Source organism: Petaurus breviceps, unplaced genomic scaffold (genome assembly GCF_028583685.1).
Source record: "Petaurus breviceps papuanus isolate PSGF00001 unplaced genomic scaffold, PetGlider_PUasm1.0 226, whole genome shotgun sequence".
Taxonomy (NCBI): Eukaryota; Metazoa; Chordata; class Mammalia; order Diprotodontia; family Petauridae; genus Petaurus; species Petaurus breviceps.
The window spans coordinates 3,021,872-3,034,386 of NW_027185890.1; the positions used below are offsets into that span (position 1 = coordinate 3,021,872).

At 35.8% G+C, this 12,515-nt stretch overlaps 1 pseudogene; it reads left to right on the forward strand.

The window, feature by feature from the left end:
• The first annotated feature begins 576 nt into the window (after positions 1–576).
• LOC138166767 (sphingomyelin phosphodiesterase-like) lies at positions 577–1,367 on the forward strand (annotated as a pseudogene).
• The last annotated feature ends 11,148 nt before the right edge of the window (positions 1,368–12,515 follow it).

A 12,515-nucleotide genomic window follows, 5' to 3' on the forward strand; every position in this document is an offset into this window, starting at 1 on the left:
TCTACCTCAGACCCCTCAAAATATCTTTAAACAATGACTCTAAATAATTGAAAAGCCATGGAACCCACAAAATGGCAGGGTGAAACAAATTTCCAACCCAAGACAACCTGGAAGATTGGCAGGAAAGATCTGTTGCTCCAGTCTGAGAGAAGAGTACAAGTGTGGACCCCTTCATGAAGCCATTCAACTCCATACTATCCACATATCTTAACTCTCTAATCCTGTTAACTTACCACCAGTTTATAACCCTGAGAAGTTTTAGCCTTGCATTACTACCACCATTTTCTCCCTCTGCTTCTACACACATGTTCCTGCATGAAGGTAGAGAAAATCACATAACCGTTCTAAATGGATTTTCTATAAACCTAAATTACATATTTGTAATTAGACTTTCAGTGCTGCTAAGAAATCCTACTATACATCCTTTATCAACTCACTCTCTCAACTCTCCACAGCAGTTTTTCCAAATTTTTTCATCTTTCTTTAAAACTCCAATGGCTCCTGTAAAGCCATGCATGACTATCTTTCCAGAGGACTGCTGCTGTGAACAGCTTTTAAGATTTTGATTAAATTTTCCTCTCACCAAGGCCAGGCCTCTGCCTTATCTCTCTCAACATTAACTTCTGTGCACAGGAAAACTTTGGTTGCTGATCAGTTCCACAGACCCTTCAGGGCAGATGCAGTGGCTGGTGGGAAAACAGCAGGCTGCTGAAGACTGAGGAGAGAAGGTACATATCATTGGTCACATTCCCCCTGGGCACTGTCTGAAGAATTGGAGGTGGAATTACTACAGAATTGTGGACAGGTATGAAAACACCATAGCTGCTCAGCTCTTTGGTCACACACATGTGGATGAATTTGAAATTTTCTATGATGAAGAGACCCTGAGCTGACCCTTGGCTGTGACCTTCTTGGCCCCAAGTGCCACCACCTATGTGAATCTTAATCCTGGTTATTGAGTCTACCTAATTGACAGAAAATACTCGGAAAGTTCCCATGTGGTCCTGGACCATGAAACCTTTTGAACTTGACATTGGCCAATACTCCTGGGGCCACACATAGCCCCCCACCCCTGGGAGCTCCTGTATAGCTCCTGAGAAACCTATGGGCTTTCTAATGCCCTGCCAACTGCCTGGCATGACCTAGTGTACAGTATGCAGGGAAATGAAGGGCTTTTTCAGACCTTCTGGTACATGTATCACAAGTGTCACCCTACTGTAGAACCCTGTGAGGGTGCCTGCTGCCTTGTTATCCTCTGTGCCTTGCTCTCTGATCTTTCAGACAGCTCTGCTCACTGATGCCACCTGGTACCAGACCTGCCCTTACACCACACTGAAAGTCTTTGGCAAAGGCTTCCATTTTGTTAGTAAAGAAAAGCTCAGCCAGCAGGGATCAGGAAGGAGGTGGCCCAGTGCATTGCTGAGGGGAGGAATGCCTGATCTCTATCTCCATCAAGTATTAAACAGAAAGAGGAGGGTTACATATTTGGATGTGCCTTAGAATCTGGTGAACGAGCATGGTTGATCCCTATTTCCCTGGAGGTATCTCAGCACCTGAGAGACCTGTCTTGCTGGAGTGGAAGGAGGGAGCAGCTAAGTCTTAGGACACAGTTGAGGACCTGAAATTGAAACTTCTATGTAAGCAACATCCACCAAGACTATATTGATCCTACTTCCCTGAGGACTACACATGCATAGGAAACAGGACTTGGACTTTAGCAGCAGCCTGCACTCTTGCTCTCAAATTGTTTTTAGTCACTTCAAAAATATCAGAACTGAATGTTCACAAACAGGTAGTACTTCACTCTGCCTGCTGGACAGGAGTTCCCCATCCAAGGTCACCTAATCCCCAGGGATGGTTAAAATAAATGTATATTATTAAAAAAATGATTCTGATTACACAGTATAGTAAACTATTTATTCAATAACAAATCAGAGCAAAACATTCACAGAAAATCAAAATACAGCATTCACAATGACTTATCATTAAAATGGCCACATAGTTTTCACCAAAGTGATCACAATAGTTTTCAACAAAGTGCATCCATTTAGTCAATCACAAAATTCTTAATTCAATCACAAAGTACAAAAGTCAAAGTTCTCCACCCCTAGGTCACAATAAATCATAACCTTCTCAGTCAGTACACAATATCCAAGTAAAGTCTTCTTTCAGCTTGACCCAAGGCTGGCTCTTTGCTTCCATGATTCCTCTTCCATGGTCCCAGCTCCAACTGTCACCTGGGTTCAAAGGCAGGCAGCTCCCAGTTCCTCATCCAGCTCCTTGTCCAGTTCTTCATCCAGTTCTGGTTCCATATTGAAGTTCACAGTGTCCAATCCACTTCAAATCCTTCACAGTTCCTGTTTCTAGGGAGACAAAGCTAGACAGGGCCACAATAATATTCATGCATGTTGCTGGCACCATCATCAGTTCTGTCTGTGAAATCAACTAAGACCCACCAACAAGGTCTGAGAACTCAACACAAATCATCAACATAGAAATCAACACAGACCCACAAACAAGGTCTAAGAGATTAGCACAAATCATCAGTAAAGTCCTGGGACGTCCAAACCCCTCCTCCAGGTATGTATATAAACAACAACCAGAAAATCCTCGTTCAAAAGTAAGGTCTTCCAGTAAGACCAGTAAGGTCTTCCAGTAAAGTCCCAGGGATTCTGTACAAAGTATCACAAACAATCATCAACACAGATAGAGTAGACAAATAGAGTGCTAGGACACCCCAAGTTTTCTCCTTGATCTGCCACCACAAGAGTCCTCTTCTCAGTTTTTCTATCTCTAGCCCTGAGTCTCTCCTTATATAATCATTAGCTCTTCCCCAGGTGTTCACAAGTTCTAGGGTTCACAAGTTGTGGGCTTCACACATTCTGTTTCTTAACAGACTTGATACAAGGCTCAAAAGAAACTTGAACTGACACAAGGTGTTAATTCAATAGCTGAAACAAGGTGTGAACTACTTCTGTGCTTGCCATTAAAGCTTTCCTTTGGGGTTCTCATCTGAGAACCTTCCTTCATATTCTGCAGAAAAAAAAATTGAGGCTATTTGCCTTGAATTTCTTTTTTTTTCCACTCTTCCTCAATTTCTATTACTTAAATGTCTTTTGCCTCTATCCTCTTCCTTCACTCTTTTCTCACATGAGGAAGTGACCTTACTCCTTGCCAAGGCTAACGCCTCTACTTGTTCAAATGATCTTATTCCTTTCTATTTCTTCCAACAAATTGCTGCATCTTTCATCATTACTCTATTGCATATTGTGAGTCTTCCCTTGTCTACTGTCTCATTCCCTACTACCTACAAACATGCTAATGTCTCTCCTATGCCAGAAACAAAACAACACAAAACAAAACACCTAACAATCCTTCTATCTCAGCTAATATCAGAGGTTGTTGTTCTTCATTCCTGTAGAGGACCATGACATCAGGGAGGTGATGCCATGACATGCAAGTGAATTGGATTTAAGTGAGAGAGGGCTGTGCAAAGTCACCAGCCTCACTTTCTCCTCTGGAGCCATTTGGGTTCAGTAGCCAGATACTGATCAGAACAACTGGGGAGGAGGGAGGAGGGAGGAGGGAGAACTTGGCCTTTTTAAGTTAAGATCTTTAACAGATTTCAATTCTAATTTGCTTATGGTGTCACATTTATATCTGAATCATGCACCCATTTTGATCTCACCTTGGTATACACTGTGGGATGCTAATCTATACCTAGTTTGTGCCCTGTCGTTTTCTTGTTTTTCCAGCAGTTTTTGTCAAATAGTTAAGTTCTTCTTTCCTTTTTTTTAAGCAATCAGGGTTAAGTAACGTGCTCACGACCAGTTATTTCTGGGTGTGGTGCTAAGTATCTGAGCCCAGATTTGATCCCCAGGTCATTCCAACACTGGAGCCAGTGCTCCTACTCGCTATGCTACCTGGACGCCCTAAGTTCTTATTTTCAAGACTGGAGTCTTCGGGTTTATCAAACATTAGGTTACTATGGTTGTCAAATACTGTGTCTTGTGAATCTAATCTATTCCACCAAGCCACAATGCTATTTCTTAGTGAGTACCAGATCGTTTTGATGCTTACTGCTTCATAATATATTTTGAGGTCCAGTACAGCTAGGTCACTTCCTTTTGTACTTTTTTTCATTAATTCCCTTTATATTCTTGAGGTTTTGTTCTTCCAGATGAATATTGGTATTTTTTTCTAGTTCTGCAAACTACTTTTTTGATATTATGATTATATGGCAATGAATAACTAAATTAGTTTAGGAAGAATTTTCATTTTTATTATATTGACTCATCCTACCCATGAGCAATTAATATTTTACCAATTGCTTTGTTCTGACTTTATTTGCACGAAAAGTATTTTTAATTATATTTATATATTTCCTGGCTTTGTCTTGTCAGGTAGACTCCCAAGTGTTTTATTTCATTTAGAGCTATTTGAAATGGAATTTTTCTTTTTATCTCCTGCTGCTGGGCTTTGTTGGTAATATATAGAAATGTTGATGATTTATATGGGTTTATCTTACATCCTTCAACTTTCCTAAAGTTGCTAATTATTTCAAGTATTTTTAATTGATTCTCTAGGATTCTCTAAGTATACCATCATATCATATACAAGGAGTAATTTTGTTTTGTTTCCTCATTGCCTATTCTAATTCCTTAGATTTTTTTCTCTTCTTGCTAAAGCTAAGTTTTCTAGTGCTGTAATAGTGGTTATAATAACATCCTTGCTTCACCCTTGTTGGGAAGGCATCAATCTAGTTTATCCCATTATAGATAATTCTTGTAGATGGTTTTCAATAGATAATTCTTTTCATTTTAAGGAATTCTCCTATTTATTCTTCTGTTCTCTATTGTTTTTAATATGAATGGTACCATATTTTGTCAAAAACTTTTTCAGCATCTATTGAAATAATTATATTATTTCTATTGAGTTTGTTACTGATATGGCCAATTATCTTGATAAATTTCTTAATATTTAACCAACCCTGCATTCCTGGTATAAATCCCACCTGGTTATATTCTATAATTCTTGTGATATATTGCTGTGATCCTCTTGGTAGTATTCTGTTCAAAATTTTGACATTGATATTTATTAAGTTAATTGATCTATAATTTTCTTTCTCTGTCTTAACTCTTCCTAGTTGATGTATTAGCATCATATTTGTGTAGGAAAAGGAATTTGGTAGGACTCCTCCTTTGCCTATTTTCCCAAATACTTCATATACTATTGAAATTGATTTTTTAAGCATTTCGCAGGATTCACTTTTGAACCCATCTGGTCCTGAGGATTTTTTTCTTAGAGAGTCATTAATGACTTGTTCAAATTATTTTTTTCTAAGATTGAGTTATTTAGGGATTTCAATGCTTAATCTTCTCCCCTCTTACTTTTCTAAGTACTTACTTCCCTCTTACTTCCCTGCTGGGTAAGATAGATTTCTATATTTAACTGATTATATACATTAGAAAACTGGTTTTAGAGTCATGAAGATCTGGATTCAAGTTTTCCCTGTAACACATACTGACTGTGTGACCATGTTAATTAACCTTTTAGCACCCCTGAGGAACTCTCTAAGACAATGAGCTAATTTACATTGGAAAAAAAGTTTCCTCACTTAGAAAGCTCTATATCTTAATGAAACCATGGGTCCAGTTCAGACAAAAAAAAAGTGAATAAATTTATAATTTTAAAAGAAATACTTATTAATTTTGTCCATTACTTAAATTTCCAATATTACATTTATCCAAATTTTATGTAATATGTGCGCATATATATGTATGTACATACAAACACATATACATAAAGTAAATTGGCCCATCCTGAATTTTCCCTAAGGAATTAAGAGCGCATGTTGCCCATCGTTTTTGTTTACATCATACCTTTATTTTAAGAACACATTCAACACATTTTTGTCTATAGTGATATCTTCCAAAAGTTATTTAAACTCTACTACATTTTCTGACTTCCTGAATCTTTTCCCTTCTTTGTGTTGTTTTAAATAAGGAATTCAGAAAATTAGTAACTACAGGTACAGTATATAGCAGCTCACCAACACCCAACAAGGAGATAATTATATAGAAAATATATTTTAATTTGTAAAAACTTATATTTTTTAAATAGCTCCAAGGAAATAGTTCATAGAACCTCTGAACATTAAAAGTTGAAAGATTTTTTGTTAAAATTTACGTTGCTCCACTTTCTGGTAAGAGAAAATCCCTGCTTATATTCCCAAGAGAGGTTAACCAGGCCTTTGCCTACTTAAATACTTCTATGTGAAAAGTAACTCACTATTCTTTAGATGAATTGTCCTTTGGTTGGACAGCAAGTTTTAGGAGAACGTTCTTTCACTTGCTGATCTGTCATCAATCTACCTGTAATTTGTACATACTCCCTAGTTTTGCATTGTATTTAATTCAACATACATTTATGGAGTGCCTACTGTGCTATACTAGTTTGACCTCACAAAGGCCTTTGATAATGTCAGTCATGAGGGGTTAAGGAAAATTTTGTCAAAATTTGGTTGCCCAAGGAAGTTCATCATTATTGTATGCCAGTTTACATCATGGCATGTATCCCCACATTCTGGATAATGGATAATGTTCTCACATTTTCCCATTCACCAATGGAGAGAAGCAAGGCTATGTGTTTGATCCCATCCTTTTTTAGAATGAAGTTTTCAGCAATGTTATTAAATGCCTTCAGTGAAGACTAACACGGCATTGAAGTCAACTACTGCACTGATGGTAAATTCTTCAGGTTGAAAAGGCCACATGCCAAGACTAAAGTGGAGGGAATGTTTGCTGATGATTGCACACTCAATGCAGCCTTTGAAGTTGAGATGCACCAAAGTATAGATAGATTACTGCTTGTGCTAATTTTGTCCCAACAATTAACACCAAGAAAACACAGGAGCTCTATCAGCTACCACCACACCATCCACATGTGGAACCATTGGTTACAGTAATTGGAAAATTTTTGAATATTGTATACTTCCCAGGGATGTACACATTGATAATAAAGTTGATGCATGCATTGCAAGAGCTAGTTCAGTATTTGGGAGGCTAGGAAGGAAAGTGTGGGAGAAAAGTGGTATTAAACTGAAGGTCTACAGAGCCCTTATGCTGACCTCATTGTTGCATGCCTGTGAAACCATGCCAGGAAACTGAATCACTTTCATTTGAATTATCTTAAAAGATTCTGAAAATCACCTGGCTTCATATAAAGTACTGGATACTAAGATACTTTCTTAAACTAAACTGCCAAGCATCCAAACTCTACTGCAGAGAATAGAATTCTGGTGGATTGGCCACATTGTTTGAATGCCAAATGCATGTTTGCCTAAGAGACTATTTTATGGAGAACTCACACAAGGCAAAGTGCTCACAGGGTAGTCAGAAGAAGCAATACAAGAATACTCTTAGTCTCTCTGAAGAACTTTGGAATTGATTGCATGACATCGGAGACACTGGCACAGGACTACTCAGCATGGCATGCCCTCATCAAAGAATGTGCTCTATAAGCAAAGAGAATTGAAGTAGTTCAAAAGAAATATGCAATGTGCAGATTAAGAAATTTCACCCCAAGTGTTCACATGCACTATTTGTAACCAACCTGTGATAGAGAATTCAGACCTCTTATTGGTCTGATCAGTTACAGTTAGGCCCACTGTAACTTGACTCTAACAGAGTGATTGACATCATTGGTCCTTTTTAAGAATGAAGGACAACCAACCAAATATGGACTGCGCATGAGGTAGGCCTGAGGATACAAAGACAAAATAAAATTGTCCTTTCCCTAAAGGAGCTTATGTTCTAATGGATATGTTAGTATAACAAGCCTAAAAGGATCTTACACAAGTCATACATTTATAAGTAGAGAGAAGATACAAATGACTCTCATGTATAACAAAGTGGTAAGATCTTAGGTCTGACCACGCTCATTTGTAGGTCATCCAAACTTAACCTTCCACTTGACCTTTTGGTATATATTTACTTTTATCTTCATAAATTCTTTAGCAGTCTACAATTTATGTCTAATTAATAAAATTATACTCTTCATTGGAAAGTTACTTGATTTCTTATTTCCAAACCTCACATTAGCTCATTAAATTTAATTATTTAATCAACTGGATAAACATTTTCACAATATGTACTTAAATGAATGAGCATGCATAATTTATTTGACAAATGAAATCAATAAAAATCATAAAGTTATATATAACTATTTACTGTATTTTGGCCATGATCAATGTCATAATCACTTCAAACTCTTAATATAGAAAATTGATTCCTATTCGTTTATCTAGAAACTGTCTCAAATCATTCATTTCACTTCAGATAATGATTACATTCTCAACAAATCAATTGATGTTCATTTATCACATTTTTTCATCTCCTCATTCCTGGAAAATTATCTAGTGTCCTGGGGTTGAGGGAGTAGACTGAAACACTGTCCTTTCAAGGGTTGCCTCCAGTGTTATGCACCAAAAAGTTTGAAATATTACACATGGTATAGTTTTTAAATAATCTCCCTCATATGAATAGTCTTTAAGGAGAACCTTAGATTGCCACAATTGGTGGGTCTGGAGATTAAAACTTCCATAAATACAGAGCTATGAAAAATCAATGACACATATTTTATAGGGCTTCTTAGAGGTTATTGCCTCAGTACTTTAATAGGGACCTATCCCAACTGAAAAGAATGGAGGGAAAAAAAGCAAATAAAAGAAAATGAAGTCTGAAATAAAACAACTAATAAAAGTGAAATTTAGAGAAAAAGTAAAATCAAGTCTTCTCTCTTGAAGAGAAAAAAAAAAAACTGTAGTTTCAAATGAATTCCTAGAACTTGTGGGGAGTTCTTCCTTCAGGGAATAAAAAATTGTTGTCAAATGGAGATCACTCCACACACTGAGAAGATGAAAAAATCAAGATGCAAATCCTTAATTGGTGACCAATAAGGTTGTTCACGAACTGAGATAGTGACCATGCATTTCTGGTAATATAAATGACATTCTTTCCTCATGATTCTCCATCTCCATGTGACCATGGAGTGTGTCTTTACCCTGACCTATTTCCTCTCTGCTATCACTGCTTTTGCTGTTCCATTTCCAGTTTGGATCAGCAGAGATCATGTTTGGGAGGAGGTGAACCACTTAACTCTGCTCTCCCAGGGACCATATGCTTTTTACCACAGCTACATTTTTCCTTACCACATCTAGAGATAACCAGCCATCAATCTACTTTCCACATCTTGCTATGAGATCTCAAATAAAATAAAAACAACACTACCATTGCCAAAGGAGAGAGTGAAAATTAACCATAATTATAACTATTTTCTCTCACAACAATGTATAAAATGGCAATGAGAAAAAGGGGTAACATGTTTCAACCAACACACCTCAACCCTATTATAACTTAGATGATTTTACTAGATAGAGATATCACAACCTTTGATTAGTGATACAAGTCCTGAAAAATAAAATTTTATTATAACATTAGGCACTGCCATTTATACTTATGGTAGTGAAGAGGAAATTAACAAAGACTTTATGTAGAAATTAATATTTAAGCTACCCTTTGACAAAAACAGAGGGATTCTATGAAGTAGATGAGTTAAGAATGTATTCTAGGAATGAGAGATAGCCAAGACCAAGGCATAGACATGACAAATGAAATGTTAAATGTGAAGAACAGAAAAACATAGTACTTTGGATCTACTGTTTAGTGCCAGAAGGGGATGAGAGTATACTTTAGGCTATAAAGATTAAGATGGGATCAGATTGTGAAGGGCTTCATACATATTTTTCCATGTTTCTGTAAATTTCTCATACTCCAGAATTAATCATAAAATTTAATAGTGATTTCCTAGTACTGCTATAGATTAGTTAGGTGTTTTTCCAATTCTTTCAAAATCTTGAAAAGTTAAAATTCGCAATATTTCCATGAGAATGCAGTCTACAAACACATCAAATCCTAATGAATGAATCACTTGAATTTCTTCTCTTTGTCAAATTGACTATATTTCATTATTTTACTATTTAAATTCCAATATGGAAGACTAAGTTGATATTTTCTTGTTCCAATAGCAGTCCAAAAGTACCAAAATGAAATGGTATTTAAAAATGGCAGTTTTGAAGTGAATAGGAGTAATTACACATATGTGAAATTTGAAAGCAAATTTTCTCAAATCTAATATAATATACTTAAAAACATCATCTACAAAATATAAGTATTGCATTTAGACAAGCATGCACCAATTGCATTTGGGATAGGGTTTTTGAATTAATTTTACTTTTATATTTTCTCTAGAAAATAGTATTTTCATTCTAGATAATTAAGGAGTTCCACCAAATAGACACTAATTCACAAGACTAATTATAAAATGGCAGTAATCAGAAAAAGTAACATGCTTTCATCCAATACACATCAACCATATTTTAACTTAGACTGATTTTATTAAATAGGGATATTATTCAACCTTTGACTAGTGACACAAGTCCTGAAAAATTAATGGTCTTTTGAAAATTTAGTTTCAGTTTGAAAAGTTTCTAAAAATGCTACCATTTTCCTTTTCTTGCTTTTTAAAATTTCTTTAGTGATTGAGAAATTCTACCTCGATGTAAATTATAAGCAGAAAATAACTAGTTTTTTTATTTAATTATGAAGGAATAATTTCAGGTGTCAGTCTTGACACCACTGATTTAAACAATTTTATACATACATGTTTAAGGATACATAAAAAGAGAATGCAAAGTGGGGCAGCCAGGTGGCTCAGCGAGTAAGAGCACTGGCTCCAGTGTCGGGATGACCTGGGGTTCAAATCTGGGCTCAGATACTTAGCACCACACCCAGAAATAACTGGCCATGTAACCTTGAGCAAGTTACTTAACCCCAATTGCTTTAAAAAAAAAAAGAGAGAGAATGCAAAGGTTTAAAAATACATAAGGAATAAATAAATAATACATAAAGTCTACAGATAAAATGTAAATATCTCTCTCTTTTCTCAGGAAATACTATAATTGTGGTTTTTTAACTTTAAGGAAACTGAGACAATTACTTTTCAATCCATATTTTATTATTTATCCTTAATAATATAAAAATACTGTACTTTTTTTTCTTAAGAAAACAATGTACCTAGGAGTATAATCAATTAAGCAGAGGTCCCTTAAACACAGTTCTCCTGGCAGGCACCACTAGATCTCCTTTATGAAGCAAGGTCTTGAGCAACAATTATATACAATGGTTTAGTTTCCCTGGGGGTATTGTCAGTGCAAGCATTTATCACTGTAAAAGTCTGTCATAAATATTAAATTAGAACCAAGAATCTAAATGTCTGGGCTACATGTTGCCTTCTCTGATACTCAAAAAGGCTTGTCTCCTAGTTTGAGCTGCCTTTCTTTTATTTGGTATTCATAAGATGTTTCCCTTTAATGTGACAGACTGAAGTAGACAAAGAGAAATAGGCCCTCTGCTTTTACAGAGCAGAAGTGACAGACATTATGACCTCTTGACTACAAGGCTTGTAGTTACAGGCATCCCAAGTAGTGCCAGGTGGGGATTACACAAGGCAGATGGACATCTGCTTCACTGCCATAAGTGTAAATTATAGTGCCTCATATTATGCTATAAACAGCCTAAAGGTAAAAGGGTTTGAGGAGACCTTTGAGGACAAACAGAGCTCTCACCAGCAGGTAGGATTCTATTCCATCTGTCTATGAAGAGAAATTCAATAGGGAAATTTTAAATAAAATTATATATGTATGTACATGTGTGTATATACATATGAGTATATATGTGTGTATATACATACATATGTACATATGTGTGTATAAATTTAATCCCTAGATATAAAAGGCAAAGAATGCAATATTCTGATAAATGGGTGTTAAAACTTTTTTTTAAAGGGTTGCAGGGCAAGAGAGGGATGAATTTGATACTTTAAAGAAAGATCATCACTTTCCTGGGTATTTCCTATTGATCTTGTTTCAACTTTATAGGCTGCACATCTTTTCAAGTTAGTTTATGCATATCTTATTACAGCTTGGCAGGATGTTACACTGAAAGCCCAGCCACTGTACAGTCTCTGTAAACTGATTAACTGTAACTATCATGTACAACAAGCTAATTAAAACTACTTTCCTGGGCAAGGCCTATTTCAACAATTAGCATGAATGTTTCCTACTGTTCAACTAGGTTTACTTCAAATCTTGTTTTGGGTATTAATTTGTTTTAATTTAGGCAGAGTTCCCATATAACAGTTCCATAAAAGAAAATGGTATTGCTGTTAATGGGACAAGGTGAACTGATTGAAAGTTCAATAATAATAATAATATCTTATTTTAAAGGAACCTGAAATAATGTATAATTTTTATGAGTCAGAATTCCTCTTAATCCATTTATGTAAGACCTAGATTCCCTCTACTTAATTTCATAGATTACCTTGATATTGTAGTTAATGTTACATCACATTTGGTGACTCATGACTAAGGAAAATATATTATTTTCTCAAATAGA